This window comes from Tachyglossus aculeatus, chromosome X4 (genome assembly GCF_015852505.1).
Source record: "Tachyglossus aculeatus isolate mTacAcu1 chromosome X4, mTacAcu1.pri, whole genome shotgun sequence".
Lineage (NCBI taxonomy): Eukaryota > Metazoa > Chordata > Mammalia > Monotremata > Tachyglossidae > Tachyglossus > Tachyglossus aculeatus.
Genome location: NC_052098.1, coordinates 43,560,456 through 43,573,293, shown reverse-complemented (window position 1 = coordinate 43,573,293; position 12,838 = coordinate 43,560,456).

Below are 12,838 nucleotides of genomic sequence, written 5' to 3'. Positions count from 1 at the left end.
TTATGCATGTTTGTCTATCAAGACATAACTCTTTATATAAATTTGCTTTTTATATATTCCGTGTTTACTTCCAACTGCAAAGTTATGAATGGAAATTATTTTAGCCTTTTTTCATCACTGGGCAATGAAAAAATATCCTAGAAATGTTTCCCCTTAAACCACTGCCCATTTTTATAAGCTTCTTTTTGATTGTCCATTCTCATTGTTACCAAAACATCAAACCTGTAGATCTCATATCCTGCCTGTCAAGCCGAAGGAGCTCACCTCCCCAAGGTGGTGTCTGACTCTCAGACAAGATAACTTGGGCAATGTTCTTTATACACCAAGAGTGTTATCTGAGTGGGAAATTCAGTGGAAAATTCACTGGGAAATTTTTTTAGTTTACCCTTTGGGAGACAGTATTCGTCATCTCTGAAAAAATATAATTTTCTTTCTGCATTCAAGAATTACGATTCAATCCATTTGATGTTTTCATGTTGAACCTTTTTTCTCACTTCCAACTAGATAATCCCTGATGCCCATATGTGTTTACTGCACAAATCTATTTGTATCTAATGTCTCCCTCCGCTTCACTATAAAGCTGCACATGTTTGAGTATGCTGCCTGCAAGCAGCAAGGATCTTTGTGAACTGTACTGTAATTGAAATGAACACTCATGCTGAGATCATATTGTGAAGAACCTTATTCTATAATAGAAACAATCATTTATAGACTGTATTTGAGCTTTTTGGTGGGGGAGTGGAGGAGTTGGAATAGTTGATAAAAGTGAAAACAACACTTCATTCTAGGATTCCCATTAAAGGGAAAAGTTTAAGTTGCTCATATTTAGCACAAATTTTTCCAAATTCTTATTTGTCATCAAAGTACCAGTGACTGAATTTACCATGGTTACAAAGGGGGAAAAAAAGCAGGTAAAGTAAGTTAGGGTTATGAAATCATGCTGGCTCTCCTTGGGTTAAGTGAAGATTTGTACTTCACTATGAGGTTGGAAAACAGAGGGGAAAATGTACTTGAGAAAACAAGCCTGATGAACATTCGCGAGGCTGTCATTAAATTGCTGATCAAGTTGTAAACTAATTTTGAGTGTAAAATGTAGGTTTGGGATTTATGCCTTATATAAAACATAATCAAGTTTCATTATTTTTGTGAGTCATAGCATTTTAATCTTTTCTAATTAGATGTAATTACTATTCTTTCTCACAGCAGGTTGCTTTGGCAGCAGTAAAAAAATGAGGTGCCATAGATTGGGTGGGGTGGGGGAGACGAGAAGAAAAATACAGGCAACAGTAGTAAATGGCTGGGATATTTGTTTGTTCTCAGGTGAAATCAGTTATTCCCTGAAGTAAGAAAAAAATGGTCACCAGGGCAAAGCATGGCGGGTAATGATTATCTCTCTTTTTTATATTTTTTGTAACAAGCCAATAAAGGACAAAGGATGGAAGTAATTTTCATGTGTAGAATGGTACTTGAATGTCAGAGTTTACATATTTTAATTAGAGTAATTTAAGTGATCTGAATAAATTTTCTTTAAAGTACAGGGCTGGGTAATGTCATATTCCACCACACACGGTTCTAGTCTTTAGCACTATTCAGTTACCATTCAGAGGACTAAACCCAAAATAGATCAGCTCTTTGGATCTGGTGTGATAGAGAAGCCTCTTTTATCATCATCATCATTAGCAGCAGCAGCAGCAGCAGCAGCAAAAGCAGCACCAACTAGCCAAGAGGGCATAGATTTCAGAATCCCCTTTCTTTCTTTAGGAGGAGAAAGAACCAAAACAAGTAGGCATCCTTTTAATGAACATCTGTTTATATCAATGCACCCTAATCTCAGAGATTTAGGATGCCTGACCACCAGATTGTTGGACTTTAAATACTTCTGACATATCCCCATTCAAATTCTGATTCTAACACCACTATGCCAGGCACCAGAAATCTATCCAAATATCCTTCAGGATGGGGGAGGCTTTCTGGTCGACTGGCAGCCCCAAACCCACAGCTGCCAAACTGAGAAGATGCTGGGCCAAAAACATACACTACACCAATTCTCTTAATTGGGAATTCATAACTTCCACCTACAATGAACGGAACGTAGCATGCAGTGAAATGTTGACATTTTGAGCCTCATTAAAATCTTCTGCAATATTCCATGTGGAGATATTGTTCAATTAGCCATTATTTTGCAAGAATCATAAAGAAGTGATAAATGATTAGGACATAATGCAGTGAATATGGTGAATGGTGTGAAAGAGAATTCACACTGCCTGAGTATTTTGACAAACCACCCAAAATTGAATTCTCACAATAGGGAAGAAAACACTGAAGTCAAAGAGAACTCACTGTAATTTTTACAGTGCAATTCTACTCTCTCAATTTTCCCAGAGTTTATAATTATAGTTTTAAAGATTATTTTGTAATGTATCAATGCATTTGAAAAGCTGCTTTATGTCAAAGCTAATAACTCTTTTACATATTTCCTTTAATATATGGCTAGATTGAGTAGATCTGAAGCACTCAAAAACCTTCAAATGAAGGTCACAGAATCAGACCTTTGTGAGAATCTCATAAATCCCTTTGTGTAATATGCACAGAAAAGGAGACTTTAATTAATCAATCAATGGTATTTATTGAGAACTTACTATGTGCAGAGTACTATAGTAAGCACTTGGGAAACTATAATGCTATAGAATAAGCAGACACGCTCCCTGCCCACAATGAGCTAATGAAACCAATAGATGATTTTCAATCTTTCCCTAGCATATGATTCAGTGAAGAAATTTGAAGAAATATCCCAAATGTTTGAAATTAAACAACATTTAGACATCAGCCATGTACCATAGTAGACTATGGGTTGAGATAACCTAGGGAACAGCTTTTGCAGATTTTTGTCCCACCCTATATGTTAGTAGTTTTCCCAAGAAGCCCCATTTCCATAAGCAGAGCCAGCAGAATAGGGACCTCAAAAAATAAGATCCCTCACCTCATAAAGTGAATTCAGGTGACCTTCAGTGTGAACATGAACAAGATATTGGACCCGAGGAAAAATAATCCAAATTACCACTACATGACGATGGGCTCAGATTTATCAGATATGACTCAGGAAAAAAAATATCTGGTTTATGGTTGACTGTTGTTTTGTGTATATCAAGAGAGGGCCCCATTGAGAAAATGTTTTGTCCACACTTGGAACGAGTCATGTAGCACTGATTCCCAGATTATAAAAAGACCATGAATAGAGCTAGAGAAGTCACTGGAAAGGGTAACCAAGATAATCAAGGGAGTGGAACAGCTTCCATGAGCATAGATTGAAAAGGCTAGGACTCTTCAGTCTGAAAAGGTAGTTCTGACCCCGCATTCTTTCCCCTTCCCTATCACCAAATAAGCCTGTTGCCCAGGAAGCCAAACCCTCCCCACACAGCTGTTTTGGATTTTATGTAACCTTATTCTTCCAGGATTGCCTCTCCCTCTTCCCTTCCACACAGTCAGTTCTCTTCCAAGGCCATGGAGTGCCAGGGATAGGACAGGACAAGTAGGGAGTGTAATGCTTAGAACAGTGCTTTGCACATAGTAAGTGCTTAATAAATGCCATTATTATTATTATGATGATTGTTGCCCTCCTCCTTCTCATCCAGCTTGCCCCAGCCTTCTCCCCTCTCCACTGCCCCATAGCTTTGGCAGGGATGGACGAATAAGGCAGCAAGGGAGGGCTGGGACAACCATAGTGGAACAAGATTTGAAATAAAAGGCTGTATGAGAGAATTTGGGTTGCAAGGCTTGGAAGTGGGAAGGTCTAGGTTAGCCGTGAGAGGGGAGGGGAGGATTTAAAAGAGCCAGGGGAAGAGAGGAATGAGTGGGAGTGGGGTAGTAGCAAAAGGATGGGTTGAGAGCAGGAGGAGGGAAGGGCAAGTAAAGAATATTATGTGAGGGGGTCAGGCTCAAAGCAAGCAAAAAGAAACACTTCTTCTTACTGTGTGAGATAAAGCATACTGCATATGTTACCACAGGAAGCCATGCAGGACCAAAATTTCAGTAGGTTCAAGAAGCACTTGGGTAAATTTAAGAATAATTGGTCCATGATAGTTTACTGAGGGGGGGAGACAGGAGAGCCTTCCCAGACTCTCCCCCTCGTCCCCCCCTCCATCCCCCTCATCTTACCTCCTTCCCTTTCCCACAGCACCTGTTTATATGTATATATGTTTGTACATATTTGTTACTCTATTTATTTTACTTGTACATATCTATTCTATTTATTTTATTTTGTTAGTATGTTTGGTTTTGTTCTCTGTCTCCCCCTTTTAGACTGTGAGCCCACTGTTGGGTAGGGACTGTCTCTATATGTTTCCAACTTGTACTTCCCAAGCACTTAGTACAGTGCTCTGCACACAGTAAGTGCTCAATAAATATGATTGATGATGATGATGTTGAGAGTTAGATGGTTTACCCCTTATCATGACTGAGGACGTCCAGGAAGACAACCATCAGCTTCCTCCAAGTGCTTTGTTACCACTGTCGGCAACAGAATTGGGGGCTGGATGCACTGGTGGTCTAACCTGGTAATGGCATGGTTTACAGTCTGGTTGGCACATCCTTTCTGAAGCAAATGCAGCCTTGGTCAGGCCTAGTCCCTCTCTTCGTTGGTGCTATATAAACCTTTGCTGATTAGCTGAATTAGCAAAACACCTGCCCCCTCTCTTTTCCCTTCCCTAACTACCATCATCAACTGTTCACTTTCCAATACATTCTTCCCCAGTGCTTTCGAACACACCCATGTTTCCCTTATCTTAAAAAACACTTCCTTGACCCCCGGCTTCCTCCGGTTATTGCCCCATCTCCCTCTTATCTTTCCTCTCCAAATTCCTTGAGAGTTGTCTACATCCACTGTCTCAAGTTCCTCTCCTCCAATTCTCTCCTTGACCCTCTCCAATGTGGCTTCCACCCCCTTCACTGCTCAAAAACCACCCTCTCAGAGGTCACAGGTGATCTCCTTCTTTTCATATCCAACAACTTCTACTCCATCCTAACCCACCTTGACCTCTGAGCTGCCTTCAACCCTGTCAACCACCCCTTTCTCATGAAAACACTATCCAACCTCGGCTTCGCTGACACTGTCCCCTCCTGGTTCTCCTCTTATCTCTCAGGTCACTCATTCTCAGTCTTTATTACAGGCTCCTCCTCTGCCTCCCACTCCGTAAGTGTGGGTGTCTCTCAAGGTTCAGTTCTGGGTCCACTCCAATTCTCCTTCTACACCCACTGCCTTGGAGAACTCATTTGCTCACATGGCTTTTTAGACTGTGAGCCCACTGTTGGGTAGGGACTGTCTCTATATGTTGCCAATTTGTACTTCCCAAGCGCTTTGCTCTGCACATAGTAAGCGCTCAATAAATACTATTGATGATGATGACGGCTTAAACTACCATCTCTGTGTACATGATACCCAAATCTACATTTCCAGCCCTGATCTCCTTATCGGAACTCCTTATCTTCCCACCCAAACCCTGTCCTCCCCCTGACTTTCCCATCACTATAGATGGCACTACCGTCCTTCCTCTCTCACAAGTCCATAACCTTGGTATTATCCTTGATTCCTCTTTCTCATTCAACCCACAAATTCAATCCATCACTAAATCCTGTTGGTTTGACCTTAACAGCATCGCTAAAATCCACCCTTTCCTCTCCATCCAAACTGTTACCAGGTTAATCCAATCATTTCTCCTATCCCACCTTGATTACTTTATCAGCCTCCTTGCTTATGTCCCTGCCTTCTGTATTTTCCCACTCCAGTCCATACTTCAGTCTGCTGTCCGGATCATTTTTCCACAAAAAACATTCAGGCCATTTTTTCCCCTCTCCGCAAGAATCTCCAGTGGTGGCCAATCCACTTCCACATCAAAGAGAAACTCTTCACCATTGGCTTTAAAGCACTCACTCACCTTGCCCCCTCCTACCTCATCACGCTACTCTCCTACTACAACCTAGCCAGCACACTTCGCTCCTCTAATGGAAGCAGCATGACTTAGTGTATGGAGCATGGGCCTGAGAGTCAGCAGGCCACTTCTCTGCTGTGTGGCCTTGGGCAAATCTTTTTACTTCTCTGTTTCTCAGTTACTTTATCCATAAAATGAAGATTAAGACTGTGAGCCCTATGCGGGACAGGGACTATGTCCAACCCAAGTTGCTTGTATCCACCCCAGCTCTAAGTACAGTGCCTGGAACATAGTAAGCGCTTAACAAATACCATAATTATTATCATTATTAATGCTAACTTTCTCACTGTACCTCGATCTCATCTATCTCGCCACCAACCCTTTGCTCATATCCTCCTTTTGTCCTGGAATGTCCTCAAATCTGACAGACATTGACTCTCCCTGCCTTCAAAGCTTGATTGAAGGCACATCTCCTCCAAGAGGCCTTCGCTACCTAAGGCCTTCTTTCCTCTTGTCTCAGTCTCTTCTGCATCACCCTGACTTGCTCCCTTTATTCATCTCCCCTCCCAGCTCCATTGCTCTTATGTACAACTCAGTAATTCATTTATTCATATTAATGCCTGTCTTTCCCTCTAGAGTGTAAGCTCACTGTTGGCAGGGAATGTGTCTGTTTACTGTTATATTGTACTCTCTCAAGTACAGGACTCTGCACACAGTAAGCGCTCAATATGATTGACTGACTGACTGTTTTGTCATGTGTTCAGGGCAGAAAGTAAGAAGGAGAGGAAGTTCAGAGCCCTGGCTCAGCCACCTGCAACCCTCTGACTATTGGATGTCCCCTCGCTTGCCAACCCAGTTTTGAAATTTATGTCACAATGCTTAACGGGAATAATTCTGAAAACTAGTCTAGCCTAGTCTAACTAGTTGAACTAGTAAGCTAACTGCTTATTTTTGTACCTATTCAGATTGGGTATGTTGAATATTTTAAAAAATATTATGATTTCTTCCGCTGTATTTTACTGGGACCATTGGATTCAAATTTAATGAACTGTCTTTTATGGAGAGAGGAAGAATAACACAGTGCAATGCATTGGGGAACCCTTCACAAATCTCTATATTAATCGACCAACACATTTACCCAAGGGATTTGTTGATGATTCTGCCTAGGTGAAAGCTGAAAGTAACAAGTTCTCAGGCTGCCTGTGGGCATACAGAGGCAAAAAAAATCCAAATCCCACTCTGATGTTTTGCCTGGGTATTTGGCTTTGCTCTCTAATTCGAATGAGGCACAGTAAACAGTGCTGATATCTTCAGAGGTCTGGACTTCTTTAGTAGTGTGTGTGCTTTCATTTTCATTTAGGTATTTTATAATCCCTGTTTTTCTTTTTCTTTGACCATATTCTTTTCATTACCCCTTTCACATTGATCTGTCTGCCCCTTCATTGCCTGGTTTACCATATTCTAGCTATGCCTGGTACAAAGAGTCTCTTGAAGTGACATGGTTTTCTTGATGCCAGGCTGTGGAGGAAGGCATCCTGAGGATGGGGAACTGGGTCAGAGAAAAGGAGTATGTGGGGAGGAAATGGCCTTTTTCATCCTAGAATTCATTCATGCTCCTTTTCCATAACACATGCATGGGCATCATTTACTCTCACTGGCCATACCACCATTGCCTATGATGTACAATTTTGCTCCAGCCCTATCCCAGGCCATACTGAGGACAGAAGCTGAACCAGGATTCCTTGGGATCCTCTCAAATCAGGTCTCTTTGGGCCTTCACTAAAGTCATTAGAACTCTCACTTCCATGGTGGTCACTTTGAGCATTCCCAAGAGGGCAATCTGAATATGGTATACAGTCTCTTACTTTCCCCTCCTGCACACTGAGCGGATCACTACTCATGTAGTTGTAGCAGTAGTAGTACTAATACTAGTAATAGTAGGTGTAGTAGTAGGGAATGTGTCTTTTTATTGTTATATTGTACTCTCCCAAGCATTTAGTACAGTGCTCTGCACACAGTAAGTGCTCAATAAATATGATTGAATGAATGAATGAATGAATGAATGAATGAATGAATGTGTTGACTATAGTGATGGGAAAGTCAGGGGGAGGACAGGGGCTGGGTGGGAAGATGAGGAGTTCTGTTTTGGACATATTCATTTTAAAGTGACAATGGGACATTTGAGTAGAGATGTCCTGAAGGAAGGAGGAAATGAAAGACTGCAGAGAAGGAGAAAGATCAGGGCTGGAGTTGTAGATCTGAGAATCATCCACATAGAGAGGGTTGTTGAAGCCATGGGAACAAATGAGTTATCCAAGGGCATGGGTGTATATGGAGACAGACTGTAAGCTTGTTGTGGGCAGGGAAGATGCCTGCCAACTCTGTTGTATTGTCCTCTCCCAAGTGTACTGTCCCCTCTAGACTATAAGCTTGTCATGGGCAGGGAACATGTCTGCTAATTCTGTGGTATTGTACTCTCCCAAGGATTCAGTCCAGTACTCTGCACATAGCAAGCATTTGATAAATATGATTGATTGCGTGAAGTGCTTAGTTATGTGCTTTGCATGCAGTAAGCACTCTATAAATACCACTGATGATGAGAATATGAGCACTGTTCTAAGAGCTGGAATAGATACAACTTAATCAGGTTGAACACAGTCCCTGTCCTACATGGGCTCACACTCTTATTCCCATTTTACAGATGAGGTAACTGAGGCAAGGAGAAGTAAAGTGACTTGCACAAGGTCACAGAGCAGACATGTGGTGGAACTGGGATTAGGACCCAGGTCCTTCTGACTCCACAGCCCATGCTCTATCCACTAAGCCATACTGGCTTACTAGAGGAGGTGGGATATTAGGAGATTCGAATGGTGGGGAGAGCTGTGGTCTAGCTGATATGGGGAGAGAGGGATTCTCAAACTAGGAAATACGTGAGAAAGAGAGAAAGATACAGGGGAACCAAGGGAGGTACACCTAGAAGGTTGGCTTGGAAAGAACATAGAGAGTAAGTTGGAGACTAGCAGTTGAAAAGGGAAGATATTATCCCTGTATATTTTTGGACCTCAAGACCCAGAATTCCCTTCTCTCTCCCAGCAGCCCCAGAAGTCAAAGGAAAAATAAATGCTGAGCCGAATAAGGCCCCCATACATGTCAGCTCAGTTTACAGCTGGTTGTACAAGGAGTGACTTTCTCAGTCCATTACCTGCTCCCCCAAGAGCCTCTGCTGCAGGGGCACAGAATCGCCCAAGTTTGAGAAGAAAATTATACGGGGGTAGGAGCAGCAGAAAATTAAGGGAGTAGCAGGTGTCCTACCACCCCCAAACACTCTGCCACTGAGGGGCAGGCAAGTCCAATTAAGGAATCTCCCCCTCAGAGTTATGCTTCAAAACTCATAAATTGTTATGTAGATTCCGCTCCTAAAAAGTGAAAACCCAAGTAGCCAGTTTCTCATTTTCTCTGCCTCGTCTTGAAAATGCCCGTTTTACAGTTTAGGGAAAATCACTTTTAAACCAACCTGCATAAACTATACTTGACTTGAATGTACATCTTCCAAGTAGTTTTATACCATTATCTGAGAATTTAGCACCTCTCCACAGTCTTAAGTGGCATCCAAATAACAGTTTAACTCTAGAACTGTCTGAATGTAATATTGCCTACAATAAAATCTAATAGTTAAATAAAGTGAAAAAACAAACTTCCTTTTCAAAGGGGACAGTATAGCAATATTTCAATATGATATTTCTGATGCAAGATACTAATATCTTGCTAAGTACACTTACGTGCAGTCTGGGAGCCTTTTCAGTTCAGTAAATTGTTTGGGTTACTTAGGTTTGTTGTTGTTAACATTATAATCGTACCAATAAATAAAATGAAGGAGTAAATGTTGCCTGTTGGGATCTAGCTGAGGTTAGAGTACTTACCCAGAAAAATGAGGCTCCTTTGGCAGTGGTCTTCACAAAATTGGCCTCACAGCCTCACAATGAGAGGCTAAATAAGCAGAATATTTCCCATTTCTCAATTATCTTTGGATGGCTTTCATGGTGGACAATTTTTGTTTGGTTTTCTGTTCTTGCTTTTTCATGCCTATGTTCTCTTTTTCTTACCTTGTCTCTTGTCCCAACAACTGAAACTGCATAATCCACCAAATTTCTTTTCACAGCTAAACCATCCTATCCAACATATTGCTTGTAGTTGTTTACCTCAAACACCATCTCACGTTATGAAAAAAGAAAAAATAAGGACTTCCTATGTTCCATCAATGCTACCTACTTGCCATACCTTATATCAAGTAGCAAGGCAAGATCAGAGACAATGAAGTCCTGGACGACAGGCAGACCGCTAGCATTGAAATGATGCTCATAGCATCATTCCTCTGGGCAGCACACATGAGAAGACTAGACCAAAGCAGGATACCCAAACAGTGGCTGTATGATGATATAAAATTGGTAATCATAAGCAATAGGAAGAATAAATCTTTTGGAGACACAATAAAGAAAAATCTCAAACAATGTGGCACAATGGTGGACAGTTGGGAGACAGCAGTAGAAGAGATTTCAGCCTGGCATGCAGGAGTTACCTGTTTCCCTCTGCATCAAACAGAAACTGTTGATCATTGTCTTCGTGGTTTGTCATCAACTCTCTCCATCTTGTATATCTACTCTTTTCACCAGTTACTTGCCAACTCTTTGCTTCTCCCAAGCTTACCATTTCCCAAGTTTACTAATTTGTTTCCGTGGCTTCAACTATCACCTCTACCTATAGGGATGATTCCCCAATCTACCTCTTCAGCCCTGATCTCTTTCCTTCTTGGCAGTCTTGCATTTTTTCCTGCCTTCAGGACATCTCTACTTCGATGTCCTTCTGACACCTCAAATTGACTATACCCAAAGCAGAACTCCTCATCTTCCCACGCAAGCCCTGTACTCCCCCTGGTTTTTTCATCACTGTAGACAACACCACTACCCTTCCTGTCTCACAAGCCTGTAATTTTGGCAATATCCTTGATCCACTCTGTAATTCAACCAACATATTCAGTTTGTCATCAAATCTTGTCAGTTCTACCTTCACAGCATCGCTAAAATCCACCTTACCCTCTTCATCCAAAGAGCTATCACACTGATCCAAACACTTATCCTATTCCCCCTTGACTAGTGCATCTGCTTCCTCTTTGACCTCCCAGCCTTCTGTCTGTCCCAACTCCAGTCCTTATTTCACTCTGCCATCTGGATCATTTTTCTAAAAACACATTCTATGCATATCTTCTCACTCCTCAAGAACCTCCAATGGTGGTTCATCCACATCGGCATAAAACAGAAACTCCTTACCATCAGCTTTAAAGCACTCAATCAGTGCATTCCCTCTTACCTTACACCACTGATTTCCTATTACAACCTAGCCAGTATTCTTCACTCCTATAATGCCAAGCTACTCACTGTACCTTGATCTCGTCGATCTTGCCCATGTCCTACATCTGGTCTAGAACTCCCTCCCCCTTCATGTATGCCAGACCACCACTCTCCCTACCTTCAAAGCTTTATTAAAATCACATCACCTCCAAGAGGCCTTCTCTGACTAAACCCTATTTTCCCCTACTTCCTTCCCCTTCTGTCAACTGTGCACTTGTATCTAAACACATTAAGCACTTGATATTTATCCCCACCTTCAGCCCCACAACACTTTTGTACATATCCTCAAGTTATTTTAATATCTGTCTCCCCTTCTAGACTATAAGCTCCTGGTGGGCAGAGACCTTGTCTATCGACTTTGTTGTATTGTCATCTTCAAAGTGCTTAGTACAGTTCTTGTACAGTAAGTGCTCAGTAAATACCACTGATTGCTTGATTGATCTTACTGTGCCTCCCTCTCAACTCTCCAGCCTCCAACTCCTTGTTAACAGCTTTCCCCATGCCTAGTATTCTCTCCCCCTTCAAATCTACCAGATTGCAACCTTTCCCTTCTTCAAAAGGCTAAGGCTCACCTCCTCAATGAATTTCTATCTCCCTGGTCATGTGTCATTCCAGCAGCCATTCTTTGCACTTATGTACACACCAATTCATGTATTCCATGTATTTATTCATCTTTCCATACTCTCACTACCAACTGTAGCGATAATATTCCTCCTGGTCCCACTGTAAGTATAAAGATTATGTCTTACTGTCTTCCCACTTTGTCAACTTTTCAAGGGCAGGGGCTGTGCCTTTTACTTGAGTTGTGCTCTCCCAAGTGTTTAGTACAGTGCTTTGCACACAGTAAGTGCTCAATAAATACAACTGAATGAATGAGTTGACTGCCTTGGAGCAGAGGCTCTGGATAGGGAGAAACGGGAACAGTGTCAGGAACTGTGAGAACTGAAACACTAGCGCATCATGGGCCAATATTTACAAGGAGACAATGTGGATGGGGTTGCCAGTTATGCATTGGTATTATTATTATATTTGTTAAGTGTTCATTAAGCTTTGTCAAGCACACATTAATCAGGTTGGACACAGTCCCTGTACCACATGATGCTCACAGTCTAAATGGGAGGGAGAATGGGCATTTAATCCCCATTGTATAGCTGAGGAAACTCAGACACAGAGAAGTTTAGTAACATCTCCAAAGTCACACAGCAAGCAATGGTAGAGCTGGAATTAGAACCCATATCCTCTGAATCCCCAGCCCGAACTTTTTCCACCAGCCCACACTGCTTCTCATAACCACATTCTTATCATCCACACTTACCTCCACCAAATAAAATCTCATCATCCATAATATCATCTTCATATCCAAAGGACAGCTAAAGACATCACAACTTGTTTCAGTGTAACAAAAATACATCTGTTTTGGAGAAGATCTTTTCCTTACCAAATAAAAGGCACATCTGAATAAATCAAATAGGAAATGAGGCCAGTAGGAATTCTCATTTTTACAAATTT